This window comes from Amblyomma americanum, chromosome 6 (genome assembly GCF_052857255.1).
Source record: "Amblyomma americanum isolate KBUSLIRL-KWMA chromosome 6, ASM5285725v1, whole genome shotgun sequence".
NCBI lineage: Eukaryota > Metazoa > Arthropoda > Arachnida > Ixodida > Ixodidae > Amblyomma > Amblyomma americanum.
This window is the reverse complement of record NC_135502.1, coordinates 55,403,078-55,424,097: the sequence shown is the minus strand read 5'-3', so window position 1 is coordinate 55,424,097 and position 21,020 is coordinate 55,403,078. Positions and strand designations below refer to the sequence as shown.

The following is a 21,020-nucleotide window of genomic DNA, read 5'->3' as shown; positions in this document are numbered from 1 at the left end:
GGGTGTCCAACGATATATGAGACAGATACTGCGCCATTTCCTTTCCCCCAAAAAACCAATTATAACAGCTTCTACAAAGCGTAATAAAAAAATTGCTGGAGGATATTTTTGAAGCGGCGTCCTTTAACATCCCAGGCATACTGCAACTTTATTAGAGCTTTCAAAGACCATCCTGAGGTGCACGTCGAAATTATTCCGGAGATTACTACGGCACCCTGTCGGCCCAGCTTGGTGGTGTCGCCGGCGTGCAGCACGTACGCCGATGACGTCACCCAGTGTCCCACGCAAGGCAGCGTAGGGGACAATGAAACCAGCCTGCAAACAAACAACGGCGACGATAGTAAACCGCTACGCCCGCCGCTGCAGTCTTCAATGTTCCCCTCAAAAATCGGAATTTGTCCCCTCGCCAAAGTGCACAACTTAAATCTTTCTCTTGACAGTGGTACGTCCCATACGCGAAACTGAAGAGACACGGGTACTGGGACTCGACATCCACAAACACCTACAGCCACACACTACATTGGCCAAACTCCGTAAGGTGAGGGACCAGGTGCCGCTTGCTTCGGGTTTCCAACAAACGCGGGGGGTTATGATGTAAGGATGTCTTGCAGCTGGCAAACGCCTTCGTGACCAGTCGAATTCTCTATTCGTCTCCTTTTCTTCACCTACGGAAACTAGAGGAGCTAGGATGCCCTTGAAGTCATTGTTCGCAGAACTATTAAGCGTGCATTGCCCTGGACCTCTCAATCAGTACTTCAAACAGCCGTCTTATGGCCCTTGGGGTGGTAAATACTTTCCGTAAGCTCCGGGAGGCGCACCTTACAAACCAGTACACGCGCTTGTCGGAAACGGAGTCGGGTTATCACCTCCTTGCTCGACTCCATATCCAACACACCACTCTCACGGAAGACAGGTTTCGCATTGCAGAACTGTGCGACCTCTTCAAGCCAACATGTCACACCAAGATCATAATGGTCGGCGCCTGACGCGAGCGGAAGCTCTACCCCGAGGCAACAGAACAGGTGCATACTACGCGGGCGCCTCCGGCCCTCACCACGAGGGATGGTACACGGCTGTGGTAGTTCACAACAGCAACACAGTTAAAGGCCTTACCTTCATGCAGAGCCCGCAGTGGAACACACGCTGAAGAGGTCGCGCATTGCTCTCGCGGCCTCACATTCCGATTCAAAATACACAATCACCGACTCGCGAGGTGCCTGTCGGAATGTCGGCTGGGCTCCCTTTCTAGCCTATCGAATCTACTTAATTTGCATACGGGATACGGACCCCGCACACCGTTACCTTATATGGGTCCTTGCTCACCACGGGTTGGCAGGAAACGAGGCAGCAGACGCAGCCGCCCACGCGCGCTCTCTCACCGGGCTGTTTTCTCCTCCCCACCCGATCAAGAACCCGATTTTAATCCGGTCTATACAATCAATGATATTGCAGCATACTATGAAGATAGTTATCGCCTTGGTCGTCGCTCTAATTACCAGTTTCTTACCGCTGTCTAGCACCGGAATGTCGCTGGCCGCTTCACCTTTTCATTCCGACGCTCGCCGTGCGCGCGTGTGGGGCGAACCGTATGACGCTGCCGTTTGCTCTCCTTTTGCCGGCCACACTGTCTCTCGAGGCGATGATGAGGTTTTTGGGGCTGAATAGTCGATCATGCAGGTGCAAGCGATTGCTGCTTCGGCGTAATCTCAGTGACTGGTCAATCTTTAGTCTGCATGCGTGCGTGAAAGAAATAATGCAGTCGGCAAAATTACCGAAAACGGCAGCGTCGATCATTCTACTCGTGGACACGGCGAGCATTGGAATGAAAGCGAGGCGGCTATAGCACCGGTGCTAGACAGACAGGGATTGTGGAACTGATAGGTCGAGCAACGCGCACACGTCGGCAGCTTATCGTGGGCGCTCTCATACGGCGCGGGCTGTACTAAAAGCCACTTGCGGTCCCACGTTATATTGTGGTGGTCCGATAGTAAGTAGTACTACATACGTGACCAACTCTTTTGTGCCCGGGTACCGCCGGAGGAGGTGTCTGACGTGTGGTGTCCGTGTCATTACTTTTGGGACGTCTGCATGGTTGCTTCGGTGTGTTTGATCCTGCCTTGCTTGCTGGTGATGTTGGAGGTAAGTGCAAAGCCTGTTTTGACCTTGTGCGCCAGTACTTGCGCTGCCCTTAACAAGTTGTCTGCGAGACGATGGCCTGAATGCGGTCTTTGATTTGTTGCTTTGGATACTTGGCGGCATGAATATTCTCGTTGGGTATCAATGGTTTCAATGTGAATGCACACTTGGGGGCAAGCTATGGAGCGCAGAGACCAACGGTAGGTTACAGTGTACGCCCTTCTAGTACACTGTAGGTAGGTGTCGCTGACGCCCTACGAGAGTTGACAGTTGACAGCCGTGCGGTGCAGACGCTTGTTTCGGTGCTCTTCGGATTACGCGTGGTGACCGGGACCTGACGGACGGACGACTGCGAGAGCGCCGTGACTGCGACAGATCGATGAGTTCTTTCCTTTAATATTTTGAGAGCTTAGATTTAGGCTAGTTTTAGATCTAGGCTAGTTAGGTGAAGGGCTCGAGAAAGAGTAGGTCAGTGACCTAATGACCGGGCCATTTCCGGCCGGCAGCTATAGATTTGCAGGGCTCATTTGTGAGTTAACTGGTTTAGACAGGTAGTTAGTGTTCCTTTCTAGGTGATTGGCTGCTGCGGTAGGCATAATTTTTTTTTGAGCACGTGGTTGCAAGTGTTTTTTTTTCTAGCATTTTGTGGTAGTAATAATAGAGTACTGCTAGGACGGTCAAGCAACTGAAGGTTAAATGCAAGGAGTGTGAGGCGTCGGTGAATTTGAAGGAAACGCGGTTCGAATCTGTAGAGGAGGCCGAAGGTGCGGATTTTATGTGCAAATACTGCGTATTAAGCGCACGCCTGGACAGGGCTGACGAAGCGAACACCAGCCTAGCGCTACGTATGGATGCCCTAGAAAAAGAGCTGCAGGTAGAGAGGGCAGAGAAGCAGAAACTTCAAGAACAGCTTAGTCAAGTGTTGAAGGCAAAAATGGCTGACACCGTCAAGCGAAGCCACATTGGCGGACATTCCAGCGCCAGCCACGTGGATGGGGCCTGCGCTGGCATGGACAGCGATAAGGAATTAGGTCAGGCAGGTTCAGACAGGAACAGCTAAGCACACGTGGCAGCTAGGAAGTCTGGAGGAGATGGAGAGAAGGAAAACAAGCTAACTTCCAGGAATGAGGTCGCAGTCACAAATAAGAGGCGGCATAATAATCCGGAAGTTAGGATGGAGGAAGGGAATAGCCAAGTGCTTATCGGTGGTGACTCAAATATGAGTAGGTGCAAAAGAGCTATAATAGAGCGTGTAAAGGGTGATAAGCGGGTAGCAGTCGGGGCATTCCCAGGCAGGACAATGGACGCAGTACTGAGAGAGACAAAAAACGAACTTTCTAAGAATGTTGCAGAGCTCAGTTTGGTCGTGATAGCGGCGGGGCTAAATGATGTCTCGAATGGTGAAGCCACAAAAGTAGTGGAAAGATTAGCGGAGGGAGTTGACGATTTAAGGGCGATATCACAGGGCGATATCACACCAGATCGTGGTGTGCACAGTGCCGGAAGTGCAAGGACGGAACAGAGAAATTGCCAAGGACGTTGTGGCTGTTAATCGGGAGATAAGGAAGTTAAGCCAGGAGAAAGGCTTTGAAGTGGCAGACACAAACAGGGAAGTGCATAGAGCAGGCTTTGGCGGAGGCTTTACACGAGATGGCATCCACTTTAATGGAAGGCTAGGAGCCGAGATCGGGTGGCGCCTGGCAGGCCGGGCAGTAACTTTTTTAGGGGGTCCACTGCGGCTCAGGGCGTAGGGGTAGGTAGAAGCAAGGTAGAAAGTGTAGCAATGGAGGCTGACGCCAATAAAATGGCCACTAGGAGGTCCAGGAAGAAAACTACAAAAAAGAAATTTAACATCAGGATCAGGTACATAAACATGCAAGGCGGTAGAGAGAGCGATGTGGTTAGAGATAGAACAGCAGTTGAAGGACGAAGAAGTAGGTGTATACGCGCTATGAGAGACACATCACAGGGATCTAGAAGACCCACCATTTATTGATGGCTACGTCTGGGAAGGCTGCAACAGAACAACAACGGAGAGGAAGGGAGGATGAGTAGGTATGCTGATACATCAAGGAACAAATTGGCAAAGAATAAAGTCAACTTGCAAAGAACATGTCTGGGTATAGGGTACAAATGCCGGTAAAAGGACATGGCTAGGAGTAGTTTATTTAGGGACAGGGGACAAATGCAGGCAAGAGAGCAGGGATCTAGTTAAGTGTCTCAACGACGATCTAAAGAAGTTTGGAGAAAGCGCCGGTATTATTCTGTTGGGGGACATGAATGGCCACATCGAGGATCTGGATGGATACACAGATTGTAACGGGAAGTTGGTGCTATACTTCTGTGAGCGACACAACCTAGTTATTGTAAATAGAGAAACTAAGCATGAGGGACAAATCACGTGGGAATCCCGTAACAGACAAACGACCATTGACTACTGCTTTACCTCGCAGGGGACGTATAGCAAGCTCGCAATGATGGAAATAGACGAAGCGGGGAAGTACAGCCTCGGTAGTGATCATAAGCGTGTTAGTCTATATACAGTTTGGAGCCCTGCTCAAAAGAGAAATGAAGGGGAGTCAAAAAGAGTACGCAAAATTAAATGAACAAATAGCGCAAATAGCGGCCTGCATAGAGGAAGCAATAGAGACACATCCCATGGAAAAGTGGGATTATAATAAGTTAGAACTACTCATTAGTACGAAAATAGAACAAGTAAAAGGAGTAAACCACTGGAGAGGAAAGAGGAAGCCACGAAGTTGGTGGAATAAGGAAATTAGGGAGGCCATCGAGCAACGACGGTTGACAGCACGGGAACACAGAGAAGCAAAGAGGGCGCAGTTATCTGAAGAGGAAATAGGCCGAAAATGGGTATCTTATCGACAAAAGAAACAGCAAGTGCAGGTCCTCGTCCAGGCTAAAATAAAGCAGTCTTCTGATCGCTGACTGGCTGAAGTTCGCGATGCAACTTAAGGGGGGCTAGGAAAATTCTGGAACCATATGAGCTGGCTGGGCAAAGCGAATCACAGAAAGCAGGAACAGATTCACGATGCCGAGGGAAAATGTTTAGAGGGAGATGACGCTGTGAACTACATTTCATCAGTTATAGCTGAGTCATTTAAGAAAGACGATAGAGTAATCACCCCAAATGAGGGAGCAACACAGGACAGCTCAATAGAAAACAGCGTGGAACTGACTAATCTTAACTGGAAAAAGGCGGAAGCAAATATTCCAAGATGTACGTCCGCAGGGATCGACGAAATTCCAATCAAGCTAATTAATGAACTTGGCCCAAGAGTCAAGGAAACGCTGATAAAAGTATTGGAGGCAGTCATAACAAACCAGCAAATTCCGCAGAGCTGGAAACAGAGTAAAATGAATTTGATTTATAAAGGGAAAGGCAATAAGACGAACATAAAATCCGTCCGACCGATCACGATAACAAAAGTTACAGGCGGTGAAAATAAAAATGCAGTCATGGGTAGAAAGTAATAGAATACTCGGAGAACTTCAGAACGGGTTCAGAAGTGGTAGACGCTTAGATGATTGCCTGTTCGTGCTTACCCAGTGCATAGAAATAGCTAAGGCGGAAAACAGACCTCTGTATTTAGCCTTCCTGGAGATAAGCGGTGCATACGACAACGTGAACAGGGAACTCCTGTGGAACATATTAAAAGGTGAAGGTGTCGGTCATGAGGTAATTAATTTTCTACAGGAAATATATCGAGAAAATGAAGTTAAAATAACATGGGAAGGAATCAAGAGTACAACAACTGTCCAGGTACACAAAGGATTAAGGCAAGGTTGTCCTCTGTCACCGCTGCTGTTCATGCTTTATATGATAAGTATGGAAAGAAGGCTACAAGGAAGCAATCTAGGTTATGATCTGTCGTACACATTAGGCGGAAAGGTTGTTGAGCAACGACTACCGGGTTTAATGTATGCGGACGATATTGTACTGTTAGCAGAAGGAAGATTTGCAAACCCAGGTAGATTTGCAAACATTGGTGAATTGCTGTGGAGACTAAGGAGACAGTCTAGGTTTCAGTTTTAGCGCAACTAAGTCAGGTGTGATGGTTTTCAACGGTACAACTGATCAGGAGCTTACAATACACGGCCATGAAATACCCCGAGTACAAAAATCTCGGGGTATGGGTAAACAAAGGACATATGTACACGGAAAAGCACGAACAGTCTCTCATAGCAAAAGGGCGAAGAGATGCCGGGGTAATGAAACATAGGGCCTTGTGGGGGTACAACAGGTATGAAGTCCTCAGAGGTATTTGGAAAGGAATAATGGTGCCGGGGCTTACTTTCAGGAATGCGGTTCTATGCTTAAGGGCTGAAGTTCAGTCGCGATTAGAAGTAAATCAGAGAACTGTTGGAAGATTAGCACTAGGTGCCCACGGGAAAACCACAAACGAGGCAGTACAGGGGGATATGGGCTGGGCAACGTTCGAAGCACGGGAAGCTCAGAGTAAAGTACTATACGAAGAACGCCTGAGGAAATTGGACGATAACAGGTGGGCAGCTAAGGTATTTAAATACCTGTACAGAAAGAGCGTTGACACACAGTGGCAGAAAAGAACTAGAAAGCTGGCCAGTAAGTTTGCCAGAGACGAGGAAGGAGAAAGAGCATTAAAAAACAGGTTAAAAACGTCGGAGGTAAACATTGGATAGATTCAATGAAAAAGCATAGTGTAGAACTATATCGATGTTGGAAAAGACAGATCAGGAAGGAAACGTTTTATGATAACTCAAGAGGCAGTGCCCTCCTCTTTGAAGCTAGGTCAGGGTGTCTGTCTTAGAACGCGCAGCTACAAAAAGAAATTTAACGAAGAAGATGACACATGTGCTGTGTGTGGTAAATCTGTAGAAACAATAGAACACCTCATTCTAAATCGTCATGGTATCCATCCCGATGTCGATGCAGGCATAGTCACTCTTCCTTGGACCTTAGGGTTTAGATATAGCAAGTCATGTAAATAAATCTGCGGTGGAAATTAGCAAAAAGCGATCGGAGGATTTGTGGCTCAAAAGCAGAGAGGTGACATAAGTTTTAAAGTGTAGGAATACGTATTTTAAAGAAAATGGCGAATTTTATTAACAACTTACAGCGTAGTTAAACAAAAATAAAGGAAAAAAACTGAGCATGGTGGCAACTACCACTGCCCCGTTTCAAAGGGGACGTTCCTACCTTCCATCCATCCATCCAGCTCGCCACTTGAGTGCACAGACAATACTGCTTCGGTATGCCCACTCGGGTGGACGGTTGTGCGTGCACACGTGGCCCCAGCTGAAAATAAAGTTTCGAGAGAGCTCTGCGCAGTCCGGCGGTGTTCAACCCCTTCATACCAATGTAATAATAATAACAAAACTAACGAGGCCGTATATGAGCGCCGGCATTAGACCTCCAAAATTTTGAAAGTAGGCCCATCCCAGAAAATGAAATAAGGCGTATTAGTGGGTTTAATTACATATGATAATCCAATGGAAAGTACTTGCACATTCAGAGGTGGGGACTCGTGCATACCCTATAAAGGCATAGAACCGGTTCCAATCGGAATATTGGCGGGAAAATCGCAAGAAAATTAGACACTCACTGTAGACAGCGCAGCAAAGGAACCTAAATGCTATCGCATTTTCTCTGAGGGTTCAATAACGCTTCAAAAATACTGCATAGAACGTATTTTTAACGTTTTAGAGCTGCTGCCCCCCAGTATTCTATGAAATGCCCGTATATCCATGTTCGGACGTCCGTCGTGTGAGCTACGCATCGATAGGCGGTTTTGAAACATTGTCCGACGGACGTTCGATGGGTGACTTCGGGTAAAAAACAGGACGACCGTTGGAAGTTCGAAAGTCCGATGCGAGTAACCGTCGGACTTCTACCGGACGTCAAATGCCGCGTGAGAAGTGTGGACAGCAGTACTCGATAGCTTCCCCTCCCTCACCTTCGCAGCCGCGTTTTGCCACCAGGATAGGTGGAAGGCCAATCAGTCCGATTCTCGCCAGGCATGCACGTGCCACGTAGCGTTCACTCATAACGTGACAATCGTCAAGCCTAGAACAATTTTTCCCAATCACGTTTCAAAAAGACATTTCAACATCATATGCCAGAGCACAACTGCCGCTGTCATTTGCCGCGAACTTCGAGTGATCTGCACATCTTTTCATTGCACTTTCATCTGCCCTCTTTTCGTTTTTCCACATTTCGTGATTATGCTGATGCTGAAGAAACTGCTATAGATTTGAAGCACAGTTTGGGACGAATTGCGGCCCTGCCTTCCTGAAATAACAATGTTTAGAGAACTGTGCGTGTTAGAAACTGGAGCCAGGACGTATCCTGTAGAAGCTTGAGCAAGTTGGTGTGACATTGTTTTTCAGCAGCTCAGGGGACAAAAGACAAAACAAGTGCACAGACACGGCACCGTGTCTGTGCACTTGTCTCGTCCTTTGTCCACTGCGCTGCTGAAAAACAGGACGTATCCGCTGTTCACTTTACCGCTTCAACGACACATGCCGCAACCTTTTCTTCTACAGTGAAACTTCGCGTCTTCCGTCAGGCATCGCCGCAGGCAGTGTGTGTTTGGGATTTTGTTTACTTGGTATTTTGCAGAAAACAAGCAGGTACCACGTATAGTCAAGCACCGGAATGAAACGCGAACAGCGCCTATGAACAAAATAAAACAGTTTACCTGTGTGTTTTCAGCTGCAGTACGCAGTGTTGTGCTCGCGCTTCCTTCCTGCTGTTGAGTTCGGCGAATTTGGACATGGGGAGGATTCCCTGAAGACCACCGCCAGGGTGAGTGAGCCCTCTGGTGGAGACGTGGCTGGAATGCCGGAAGCAGCGATGATAATAGCGTCCCCACGTGTTAGTTCCGGTCCTCAGACGACGAAGTACAAGATCAGTGTTGCCCTCTTCAGTCACGCTGGGGTTGAACAATTGCCCGAGTGCCGCGCCTTCGACAGAGGTTCCGCGTTCCGGTCATCAGTACAAGATCTTTCAACCCCTGCTGGGAGACAGCCTGCATTCCTGTGTCACGCAGGCGCCAATGACCTTCGCTGTTTGTGCCCCTCTCCCTCGACCAGACCTGCTCTCTCCCCATCTCTTTTCTCCCCCCATCCCCCTCCCATGTGCAGCGCAGCGAAGGTGATCTCTAAAAATAGAGAGACAGTTGCACGCGCTGCACAGAATTACTTCCAAAACTAAGAACCACAACCACCACCACCACCAGGCGCCTTCCGGGTCCACATGGGCGCGGTCCGGACACACGTGCGCGCCCACCTGGAGGCCGCGTGGACGACAACGTGACCGGGTCCTGTTCGCTTTCCCTCGACCGAGCTGCGAGAGAACATCAGGACCGCCCTGCCGTGGGTGGTACCATCAGTGCCATCGTGTGATTGGACATCATTCTTCGAACTGTATTCCCCCGATAGGGATCTGGGGAATACGAAGAGTATTTAAGGAGCTGCTGGTTTGGTACCAGAGGAGAGTCCCCCTCTTGAGAGATACCCTTTGCTGGAAGAGACTCCCGATTGTTAAGAAGCTCCTTTTACTGAGAGGCACTCTCAGTTGCCATTACTTGTACATTATGTAAATAGTCTTTGTATAAAGTTTTCCAAGTTTTCTTCCTCCGATCGTCCTCGTCTCTTCTCCGACCCAGTCACGCTACATGAATCCCAACAGCAGCCAGCCTGATTCATGTTTCAGGGTAAAAGAGCTACCGAAGTACACATTTATAAACCCTTTCTAAATAGATTTCTCGCTGCAAAGTAGCCAAGTACGACATATGTACGTGTGTTCGTTTTTCATTCCGGCCTGACTGTACACGCGCAAAATCAAAGCCGACCGTAATGTGCTACTTCTGAGAGAAATTTGAGCGCGAGCGAACCAGCAGAGAATCATTGAGAGCCAACTTTCGCCACTCTTAGCTTTTTCAAACCAGGGCGTACTGATTACTAGCGACAGAACCTGCGTCATACCTGCATGCGTACCAGAATCTGGAGCTCTGAAAAATATTTTTTTCAGGGAAGGAAACGGCGCAGTAACTGCAATAATTGTTTCACGATTAATCTTATCAGGATACCAGTGCCAACCTGTGATTTTTTGAATTTTCAGGGGAAGCCTCAAACATGTCACAGGTAGAGTACATCTCGATGGACACCCAAACCGCGCCGTAAGGAAAGGGAAGAAGGTGGGAGTGAAAGAGGAAAGAGAGAAGGCGCCGTAGTGGAGGGCTCCGGAATAATTTCGACCACCTTGGTATCGTTAACGTGCACTGACATTGCTGACATCACACAGCACAGGGGGGCCTTTGCGTTTCGCCTCCATTCAACCAAAATTCGGAGTTAATATGGAGGTTGCGCCACATGCGGTATCCAGACCATGGTTCAGATGAACTGCTCAGCGCTCCTAAATTGCACAGCGCCACCAATAGATGGCTGCTCCACGCACAGGCGGTGCTACCATTTGCTGCCCTTTGCGAAACGTGTTGCGAAATGCCCACGGTGAATAGCCAGATTTCGGAGCAAAATTTGATCCAAAGGTTTTGATTCGGATAGATGGATGGTCGCTAAGAGCCTTCTGTTTGCTGGTGGCCCTTAATAAATGCCATTTCATTTTCTTTTCAGGATAGCCAGGGCACCTCCAGAGCAGTATATGGTGCCTCTACCTAGTGGTGCTAAAGAAAAACACGCAGAGCTGCTTTAGTTCTACGCCGTGAGGTGCCACTGCCTCAAAAGCAATGTTGAATGTCTGCTGCTGTTGTGCTGACGATCATGGTTTAACTTTCTGATTGAGGACAGAAGAAATGGAATGCAATGGCGGTAGAGTAAGGTACAGTTAGACACACTAGTACAGTCATTACAGAAGCGGAACAAGACGATGCGCAGTGACTCTCAGACCAGTCAGACGCTCGTGGTGGTGACCAAGACATGACCCCTTTTAATGTTTCGTCGCGCAATATATACACTCAGAACGGTCACATGACTTATGTGAGAACTGGGTGAGGGAAAGGAAGGCATAGCGCATATCTCAATGCGTATCAGTGGGACGTCCGTGCGCACAGTGCTTATCATGATGACTGTCACAGTGACAACCAAATTTGGATGCCTTAAAGGAATGACGATACTCAATTTTCCATGTACGTCCTTTATTTGGAACGATGTGCAAGAAATTAATTACACGAACAACTACTCCTCTGTGCCCAATAAATTTATAATTTGCGTCTTCTCTCATGTAGTTTTGGTTTCAGTTTCAGCAACCGAACGGCTATCATGTCACAACTCACTAGTAGGGTTGAGACCACATGATGCATTCAAATACTGCAGTATGATTGCTGCCAGGCACGTAACCAGAAATTGTTTTCGGCAGGGGCCCCATGCAGTTATATAGGGTGAAGCCCCGAGGGTGGGGGGGCATGCTTAGCAAGAACACTTCTGGGGGGGGGGGGGGGGGGGGGGGCATTTTGCAAACATTCCCAGCTGGACTATGTTTGGATTAGTGCCATGAACTTACAGCTTTGCTACACACACAGACACACGCTAGCGTGCGTACGTGTGGTGATATAACCCGATAATAATAAACCCTGAGCCTGTTTTTTTATTGGAGAAGTGTTTACCGGAAATCTCTTTCTCTAAGTTTGGCAGTTTTGGTTCTATTCAATGGTCTCAGTTTGCCACTATAATAGCGGTAAACGGCCGCGTTATGCGCTGGCATTAATCGATATGCATTTTTAATCTTTCTATTGCAAAATGCTAAGTCGCTCAGTCATTTGAGATGCATGATTGATAACTTAAACGAACATATGCGTGCGCAATCCTAAAGACGTCCGCAATTAAGGGGTAATTACGGCAGAGCGGTGATAACGCGGAGCACCAAAAAGTTAAACTGAGCCGGTGAGCTGGAGCCGGGTACTAATCCAAGCCCTTCCCTCCTCCCTCTTCAGCCTCCGTCGTCGACGCCACGTGTGTAGTCGGAGGAATCTGGGTGGCCCAGAGAGTGCTAGGCTTTTCTTCAGAAACCTGCTGACGGACGCGCTTGCGACTCAGGCTCATTAGCGACGAGGGAAGGAGGAACGTTAATGAGCTGCCCCGGCTGCTACAGCTGCCTCTGCGAGCGAGGCTCGTAGAGAGGCCTGCCTAAATGTTTCGCCAGTTATTTAAGATGAACCGTGACTGAGATGTGAAGAAGAAATCTTCGCTGGAGCAGCGACACGTGAATGCGTGTTCATAGAGCTCCATTCCGATGTTTCCACACAACCTATAGGCGGCGCGGTGGCAAAAATTCTACCCTTCGATCAGGGTGTTTTCTTCGCTGGTCATGCATTTAAGGGACTGTGAGGACAACTCTACCCAGTCTTTGTTCAGGGTAAAAATTGTTTGTTTTATTCTTTACTGTCATGTTGAGGTTTGTGCGGCCGAAAAAAGACGCGTTTATTGTTGAGAAAATAGGTCTAGAAATAGAACATCTTTTTTCCTCCACTGGACTCAAACTCGGGACGTCAAGTGATGAAAAGGAGTCCGTGATCAGTGGTGTTAAAATATTGGCAGCGTTATGTAGCTTCACAGATTCACACAAAACAAAATAAGCACTGACGTCACCACAGTTTACTTATGAAAACGGACAGTGGCGTCAATGGCTGTATTGAATTTTCTTTTCGTTTTTTATAACATATAAAAGTTGCGTTTTGCGTGCAAGTAGCTTCTTCGTTAATAAAACGAGCTATTCAATTCGTATAGTGAAACTTCAATCCATGTTCCTTTTATTTGTCAGTAGGTGCCTATAGTAGGGTACAACACAAGAACAAAGTGGCTTTTTTCCGTCAAAGGACCCCCATCCAGCCAATGGCGTCTGCCGATTCTCATGAGCATGCTAACGTGACAATGCAGTGAATGGCAGATGAAAGGGAAAGTCCCCTCCTCGAGCTGACGCGACCAAAGGGTATCGCGATAACAATGTGCGGGTAGGAGGAGGTACACTTTACTCAAGAAGAGGTTGTAGGCGCGGGTTGGGGTGGTGTTTCCCTCCCCGCTGCGGGCTCCTCTTCTAGGCCGGACGCCAGGTGGCCGACCGACGATGTCGTTCGGCGACCTCTTCGGTCCGCTCCGTGACTCGGAGTTGAACCTCCGGGTCCGAGCTGAGCGGCGTGGCCTCCCACTGCTATTGTGTAGAGAGCTGCAGACTCTGCGGTGGCATGTCTCGATTACATGAGTATAAGACGTGTGGCGTGTATGCCTTTTGGTGTTCGCAGATACTGGGCTGAACTACGAACTATTACGAACTACGAACTCTGAGAACTATTTGGAGCAAAATGTATGGACAATAGAAAGTGTCCTTTCGGAGCTGCCGCCAACTGACGCGATTAACTATACACGCTACCGAATTTCGCGTCGGTGAGAAAGGTGATGATAATGTGATGCACCGCCGTGTTCTTTCCCGGCGAGCTCTGGGCATGCGGCTGCGTGCGCGCCGGCGTACCCTGCAGTACTCTCGAACTTACTGCGCGGGGCGCAACTCGGGCTCGGAGGGCAGACGAGGTTACCCTTTATGTATCGACATGTTTTATTCAAGAGGCTTGTTGCGATGGCGTTGTGTGCAGTGGCCGCGAAGTCAGGCCAGCAAAATATAAAAAAATAGAACGCACGTGGTTTATACAAATCTCATATGCTACATGCGACATCAAGAATATGTCACCGCATTTTAAAAGGCCATGGACCTCGTTAGAGGCACGCGGAGAGGTCGTGTGCCCTTCGTGTGTATTTATGCCGAAAGGAGCACGCTGAGTTCCCCGTGCACGTTGTCTTTCGTCAACATCACTCAGGTATAACACTCGGACTGCTTAGGAGGTATTGCGCGAACTGATCTTCCTGAGAGCCAATTACACCGCGCTAAGCCTGCGCTCCGGGAGGGTCTATGCATTCCTGACTAACGAAGCTTGGCGTAATCACATGGACCCTGGCAAGGTAACCATGGACTTTATTTGTTCCGTTTCTGGCGGGTTTTTGGATGTAGCCCTAATCCTGTTAGCAAGCTGGAAAGCTGCAGGGTCACTGGGTTCGTGTCTTAAGCATCTCCGTTCTTGACGAAAGCGGTCATGTCCTTGAAATTGTTGGTGCAATGCAGACGGCGCTAGCCTTTCATAAAAGAAAAAAAAGAAGTTATCTGGGTACTACAGGACACGCCCATGAAATATCTGCGCTTATGCTTTCCAACAACACTGGGAAGTATTTATAATGTATAAATTGATATCCCCTATGGAATTAACCAATATATTTCTCACCTGAAATTCGGTAGGATACTGTTATTCCGGCTGTTGAGGTATCACTCTTCAGCAGTTCCGTGCCTACATACTCGACGTACATTAACGCGCGGCCTTTTTAGACTGTGCAAGGAAAGAATTCTCAGTAAATGTTTGGGTGTGAACCCTCAAGTGCTCGAAACGCCTTTCCTCAAATTGACCGGCATTTGCCGCGGCGGTTACGGGCTCCACTGGTGTTGAAGCGGCTGATCGAGCGTTTGAGGTACTTATATGACTTAGGAGAGCAGAAAGTTGGGCGAGTTGGTTGAAATGCATACTGAAGAAGTCTTTGTTTGTCTCGCTTGTCCTCGTTTTTCCGCGCCAACTTCTTCAGTATACTTATATGACACCTGCCATAATGAGATTGTGCAACTTTTGATTCACTGGCCGATGTGTTCATTAGGACTGAGCTTAGGCCGTACTCCAAGGCATAATCCTCCTTCCCCTGGTCCTGCTCTTTTGGAGGGAAAGTTTCCTTGCAATAAATGCGACGATTGCAAGCTCTTTCTACCCGCCGCGGTGGCTCAGTGGTTAGGGCGCTCGAGTACTGATCCGGAGTTCCCGGGTTCGAACCCGACCGCGGCGACTGCGTTTTTATGGAGGAAAAACGCTAAGGCGCCCGTGTGCTGTGCGATGTCAGTGCACGTTAAAGAACCCCAGGTGGTCGAAATTATTCCGGAGCCCTCCACTACGGCACCTCTTCTTCCTTTCTTCTTTCACTCCCTCCTTTATCCCTTCCCTTACGGCGCGGTTCAGGTGTCCAACGATATATGAGACAGATACTGCGCCATTTCCTTCCCCCCCCCCCCCAAAAAAAACAAACCAATTATTATTAAACCAAGCTCTTTCATGGTGTTCAGCGTGACGAAATATTACCTTGTTTTATATTCCTTTAAGCGGAGAAGGCTCGCTTGGCACGTGTGGCGACGTCTGGCTTGTGCCGTAAGTTATAACTTTTTTCCGAAGGCTCTAGTTCTCCCAGAAAGCCACCAGAAGTAGTATTAAGTGACATCACGTAACATTAAAAAAAAGTACGATCATTGTTTTTTTTCCTTGAATGTCAGACAACCTGATTTGTTTGCGTTATTTATTGTATTACTCCAGACCAGGATTGTAAATGGTGCCATGATCCCGTCAGGAATTAACTTTCTGGCTTCAGCCAGGCCAATAAATAGTTTGCTTAAAATCTCTTCGTTTAACTCAGGAAGGGACCGGTTTGAGTTTATTATTAGACAACACCCCCAGTTTAGATGAATGTGCCCTAACCGCTACGTTGAATGGGGACTGTAGGCTGTGGGCACGTGCTTTGCGCTCCATACACTCTAAACAGAGAGTAGTGAAAAAGGAGTAAGCTGTCCTCTAGAGCACCACCTTTTATAATAGGGAGTGCGCTGGAGGAGAGTTTACTCCCTTTTTACTCCCATATAGGCGTATTCGTGTTTAGAGTGCATCGAGCCACCCTCGCCTGTGCGGCCTCAGGACACGCACAATCCGTTGGTTCTTGGTTGTTTCACTCTGCAGGTAATATATAACGCAATGAAGCGCACCACGAAACATGGCTCTGCTTGATGTCCAATCGCGCGTTAAAAAAATATCGTCAACTAAAGCGATAAACCGATGCAACTAGACAAGTATATGAAGATGCTGTGATGGACGGCGCGCTGAGGAGGAGCATAAGCTGAGGCCTTTAGAGGGCGTGCCCACAAGTGTGGAGAAGGGGAGCTCTGGGTCGCCCGCGCCTAAAGCGACAGTAATTTCCGGCAACGTTCGCGCTAACGAAAATCGAATGCCACGCATGACAAGCGGAAGACGACTCTTGGTGCTTCCCCGTCCCATTCTGCCTTGTTTCTATGTCGGGCTTCCGGGTCTTATGCGCCATCCTGTTTTCCCCGTTCGTGATTTTTTCCCCCCGGGCTCGATCGCAGCGTTATGTACAGCGGAACGCGCTTTCAGCAAACGTACAAGTGCTTCCGCTCGCGCGAGCCCAGATAACAACAAAAACAAAAATTATGAGCTGCAGGCAATGCGCGACTCAAGTTTTCGCGGCACTTATGAAGGCGCAATATCGTTTCGCACGCCCTGTTGAACAGCATGTTTAAAGTCACGAAAGGAGACAGCTGAGAGCATTGAGAAAAGGGAGAAAAAAAAAAAGAAACGCGTTGAGAAGGTCGATGTATTCGAGAGAAAAACAAGTTTTGTGTCGGGGGGGGGGGGGGGGGGGGGGGCACGTCTAGAGCGACAGTTGTGTACGCAGCACCGCGTCGCCCCGACAATCAGTTTTCCGCATCAATGCCAATCGAGCTAGAGGCAGCGGCGCTCCGCGATTCGTGCGCCACGGGCTCCTTGAGCGAACAAAAGCATACCTTCTGGGCGTACAGTTCGTTTGACAAGCTTTCCCGTGTTTTCTATTCGGCTGGTTTCCTTGGAATTCATCCCCTTTTCGCGCCATTCTTTACTCATTGTCGGGTGCGCTGCTCTGTGAGCGAAGCGTAAAGGCGTTCACTGTCCTCCCGTGCCGTTAACCTAGAGATTTTTTCCTTTAGTTTTTTTTTTGTTCGTTCAATTAATGGAAACCATCAACGCGTCGAGGCGCGGAGGCAGCACAGACATTTGCTTACATTATTTGATATCCAGGTTGACAAAGCAGCGACGCAATTCAGGTAGGCACTGAAGTTGATCTTTAAGTGTTCACCATGGCCAGCACTGGAAACGTTTTTACAGTGAAAGCTCTTATAGCCTTCGGTTTATCCGTACAGCCTTTGGTTTAGCCCTGCATTCTACCATGGAATTACGGAGTCAGCCGTAGGACCTCATTAGCTTACTGAATTAATTTAGTTAATTCATTTATTTAATCAACTTAATAATTCAACTGCATTATTTAATATAATTCAGTTAAAGTAAAAACAGTTTCTACCTTCCAACCGTGCCAGGTGGCGGCCACCTGCCACATCTGGCAGGTAGCAAATTGGAGAGAGGAATATTCCCCTCTCCATGTTTAGGGGAGAGAATGAGAGGAAAAGCGAGAGAGGGAAGAGAGAACGGAGGCGACGGATGGCCAGATCAGATTCCTCTGGTTCGGATGAGCACGGCTTGACTTTCTCTGCTGAATGGCTAAGCCAAAACTATAAAGTCGAAAATGCATATGTCGAACTCGAAGGGGATTTCTGTTTCTTTTATAGGTTTGTGTTTTTTTTTTTACTTTAATGGCAGAATTCGTAAGTCGAAATAAAAGAAGTCCCGTGTCAAGGCATTTTTACACATCTCACATTTACACTTCCAGCCATTGTCCCTAGGGCCATCTGAATATGAAGGCACATAGTGAGTTGTGGCACTATGGTCCAGGCCACGAGTGAGTTGGGCGAAGAATGCATTATAAGTTTGAATAATGTCATCATCATCATCATCAGCCTGACTACACCCACATAAGGGCAAATGCCTCTCCCATGACTCTCCAATTAACCCTGTCCTTTGCCAGCTGCGCCCAACCTATGCCTGCAAACTTCTTAATCTCATCCGCCCACCTAACCTTCTGGCGCCCCTGCTAGGCTTGCCTTCACTTGGAATCCAATGCTACTCACCGCCAATGATATTCACCGCCTGTTTACGGGAGGTATTCCGAGGCCTGAATTGGGAACAGTTGGTGATAAGAGTTCATGGACAATACCTAAATAATCTCCGAATCGCTGATGACATGGCCTGAGTCACTAAGAAGGAGAACTGCAAATCGTGATCAATGAGTTAGACAGGAAGAGCAGAACGATGGGTCTAAACCAAAGTAATGTTCAACAGTCTAGCAAGGCAACAGGAGTTCACAATTGGCCGCGAGGCGCTGGAAGTGGTAAAGAATTACTTAGGGCACGTAGTGACAGCTGATCCGCATTAGGAGAGGGAAACAGCTAGAAGGATAAGAATGGGGTGGATCGCATATGGCAGGTTCTCTCAGATCATGCATAGCAGGTTACCAATATCCCTCATGAGAAAAGTGCACAACAGCTGTATCTTACCGGTACTCATCCACGGGGCAGAAACACGGAGGCCAACGAAAAGGGTTCAGGTTAAGTTAAGGGCAACGCAGCGAGCCATGGAAAGAAAAATGACAGGTGTAACGTTAAGAGACCGGAAGAGGGCAGAGTGGGTGAGGGAACAAACGCAAGTTAATGACATCCTAGTCGAAATCAAGAGGAAGAAATGGGCTTGGGCAGGGCATGTAATGAGAAGGCAAGATAACCGCCGAAATAATGTGCTACAATCTTATCTTTCGATTGCGTACCCGCCTACTGACGAGCTGTACATAGAGAGAACGGGCCTCGCATGCTGCAGCTTGCGCTCCTTTTACCCGTTACTCCCTTTCTTCTTCAGAGACGATATAAAAGTAGGATTTGTTGTAACCGCTCTTCTTTCTCTACCGCGCTTTGCACTCCCATCATCACTTCACTCAACGCGCGGTTCAGGTGTCCACCGGAGACACACAGTTGCCACGGCTTTGCTTTCTTCATAGCCTCCTCCTACCGTCTGTCTTCGTGACGGTGGTGGGTGGCGTGACGTCAGAGATGGATTTAAGGGCAGTGCTTGGTGAGGGTTGTTAGGTTGTTTCGTACTTGGACAGTGCATTTCTTGAACCTTCGTCGTAGAAAAAACGGGGGCCAGCGCATTTATGCGTTTGATTGGGGCAATACTGGCAACCAACCTGCCTGCGTTTGTTGGGCTGAAAACAGGCACCTCAGGTATAGGTAGGTTGTCTGAGGTAGGTTGGCTGACGTAACATAGGTTACATAATGACCTTTATGTTAGCGTACTGCGCAGGACAAACAGTAATTAGTCTAGCCGGTTACATACATTGAACTCCGTCACACCTAAGGGAGGCCTAGAAGAATGCCCAGAAGCGGTTGTGGATTTGTCAGGGTCATAAAAATTTCTGCGCACGCTGCTGAAGAAGCTCTTACCCGTGCTCTTCTCCGCTCCCTTCTTAAACCTTCCTGCTTACGAATTCAACACGCTGCAGAGTGCTTCATCATACGACGGGCGAGCAAGTTCAAAACGATTGCTTCATAATGAAATGCGATGCGTCTTGCCGTCAGCGCAGGCGATGTATAATGCCAACAGCCGGCGTCCTCGCGGCAGCAGTCCCCAGCGTGCGAGAAATCAACGCTGACTCCATTTCAAGACCTCTTGCCGAGACGCCGCGCAAGCAGCGTTACGCCTACACCGCCGAGGCCAGGGGCCGTTTGCTCTGAATGTCCCTGCGGCGTCACTTTGTCCGGAGAAGATTGCGCCGTGGATGTCAACGCTGGGGTGCTTGCCTCACCTTGATGAAGCGGTCCGCTGGGCGTCGTTAAGCTCAATCTGCAAAGCGTTCACAGGAAAGCATTAGGGTCTTACCACCTAGGGCACGCTGCTCCGGAAGCGAAGGAGATCTGGGCCAGCAGAGGAACCCCGAAAACGTTCCGCACGTGGGCGAGGAAATAAGCATTACGCAACTCCTTTGAATGGGCACCGGAAGGAAAAACAAAACGAAATAACACAAGGAAAACGAAAGCGAGATAGGTTGGTGAGCCGGCGCATAACGCTCGCCTTGCCAAGTCCTGTTGCATGATGCATGAGACACGCGTGATGGCAAGCAAGTACTTCCTTGCGTCTACGTGCGTTAGCGTATACTCATGGTTGAGTCAATAAACTATATACTGTGTGTCAAAACAGGCCGAAATATGAGCGACAAAGTAAGAACTTATGCGCTGTGTTCAGCGCACGTGTTGTTGCCTGTTTTGCCCCTCTTTCCGTTGCGATGCTCAACAGAATCATGTCGAGCCAACCATCCCTCACGTCTGTCTTACTGAAGCAGACAACGCCAGACAGACAGAGAAGCTGCGGCACGCAAAGCCTCCTTGCTTGGCGCGAGTCACGGTTCGTTGGGTCCGCCACGACGCAGCTGTATACACACGGCTGGCGAAGAACAACAGACCAAGGTGGACGATGGACGGTGACTGCATATCGAGACCGCCTGTTGCGGGTTGTGTAACCTTTCCTTGCGTAGTCCCAGGCGCGGGACTCTGTTCAATAACTGACTGAAAGGCACGCACAGAGGCGCTAAAGGTATGGCCAATAGATGATGGACAGATATACTGAATAGAGTGCAGTCATGCAAGGCGGGGGCTTTTTCTGGACGAAAATATGCGAATTCCAAGTTCCCGCCGGCCGTCAGGATTTAGATGTAGGTGTGGCGAGCCCTTCGATTTATGTGGATGACAGCCAATCTTACTGCAACATCACCGAGACAGAACACACAGCACACAGCAGGCGTAAGCCTTACTTGCCCCATTGAGCGAAAACCCATCTGTGTGTGTGTGCGCGCGTGTGCGTGTATGTGTATGTTAACACTCGATGGCACCCATAAAATATGGCCTCCTCATGCAACCTGGCAGGTAGTGGTTAAATTCATGGTTGGTCGTTCGAAGTTGCTTAGGAAGAGTAGCCTGGATCGCACAAATTCCGCTGGTGGCAGCATATGCCATCCCAGGGTGATAGCGCAACACTTAACCGCTGTACCACCGCGCCAGGAGTGATACGAGGACTCCCATGGATCTA

At 48.6% G+C, this 21,020-nt stretch overlaps 1 protein-coding gene across 1 annotated transcript in view; it reads left to right on the top strand.

The window, feature by feature from the left end:
- The first annotated feature begins 1,906 nt into the window (after positions 1–1,906).
- The window catches only part of rsh (Rap GTPase activating protein radish), a 396,216-nt gene continuing 377,102 nt past the window's right edge, over positions 1,907–21,020 (top strand). Inside the window, exon 1 of the mRNA XM_077626927.1 lies at positions 1,907–2,139. The gene's annotated coding sequence lies outside the window, so the exon portion shown is untranslated. The remainder of the gene's footprint in view (positions 2,140–21,020) is intronic.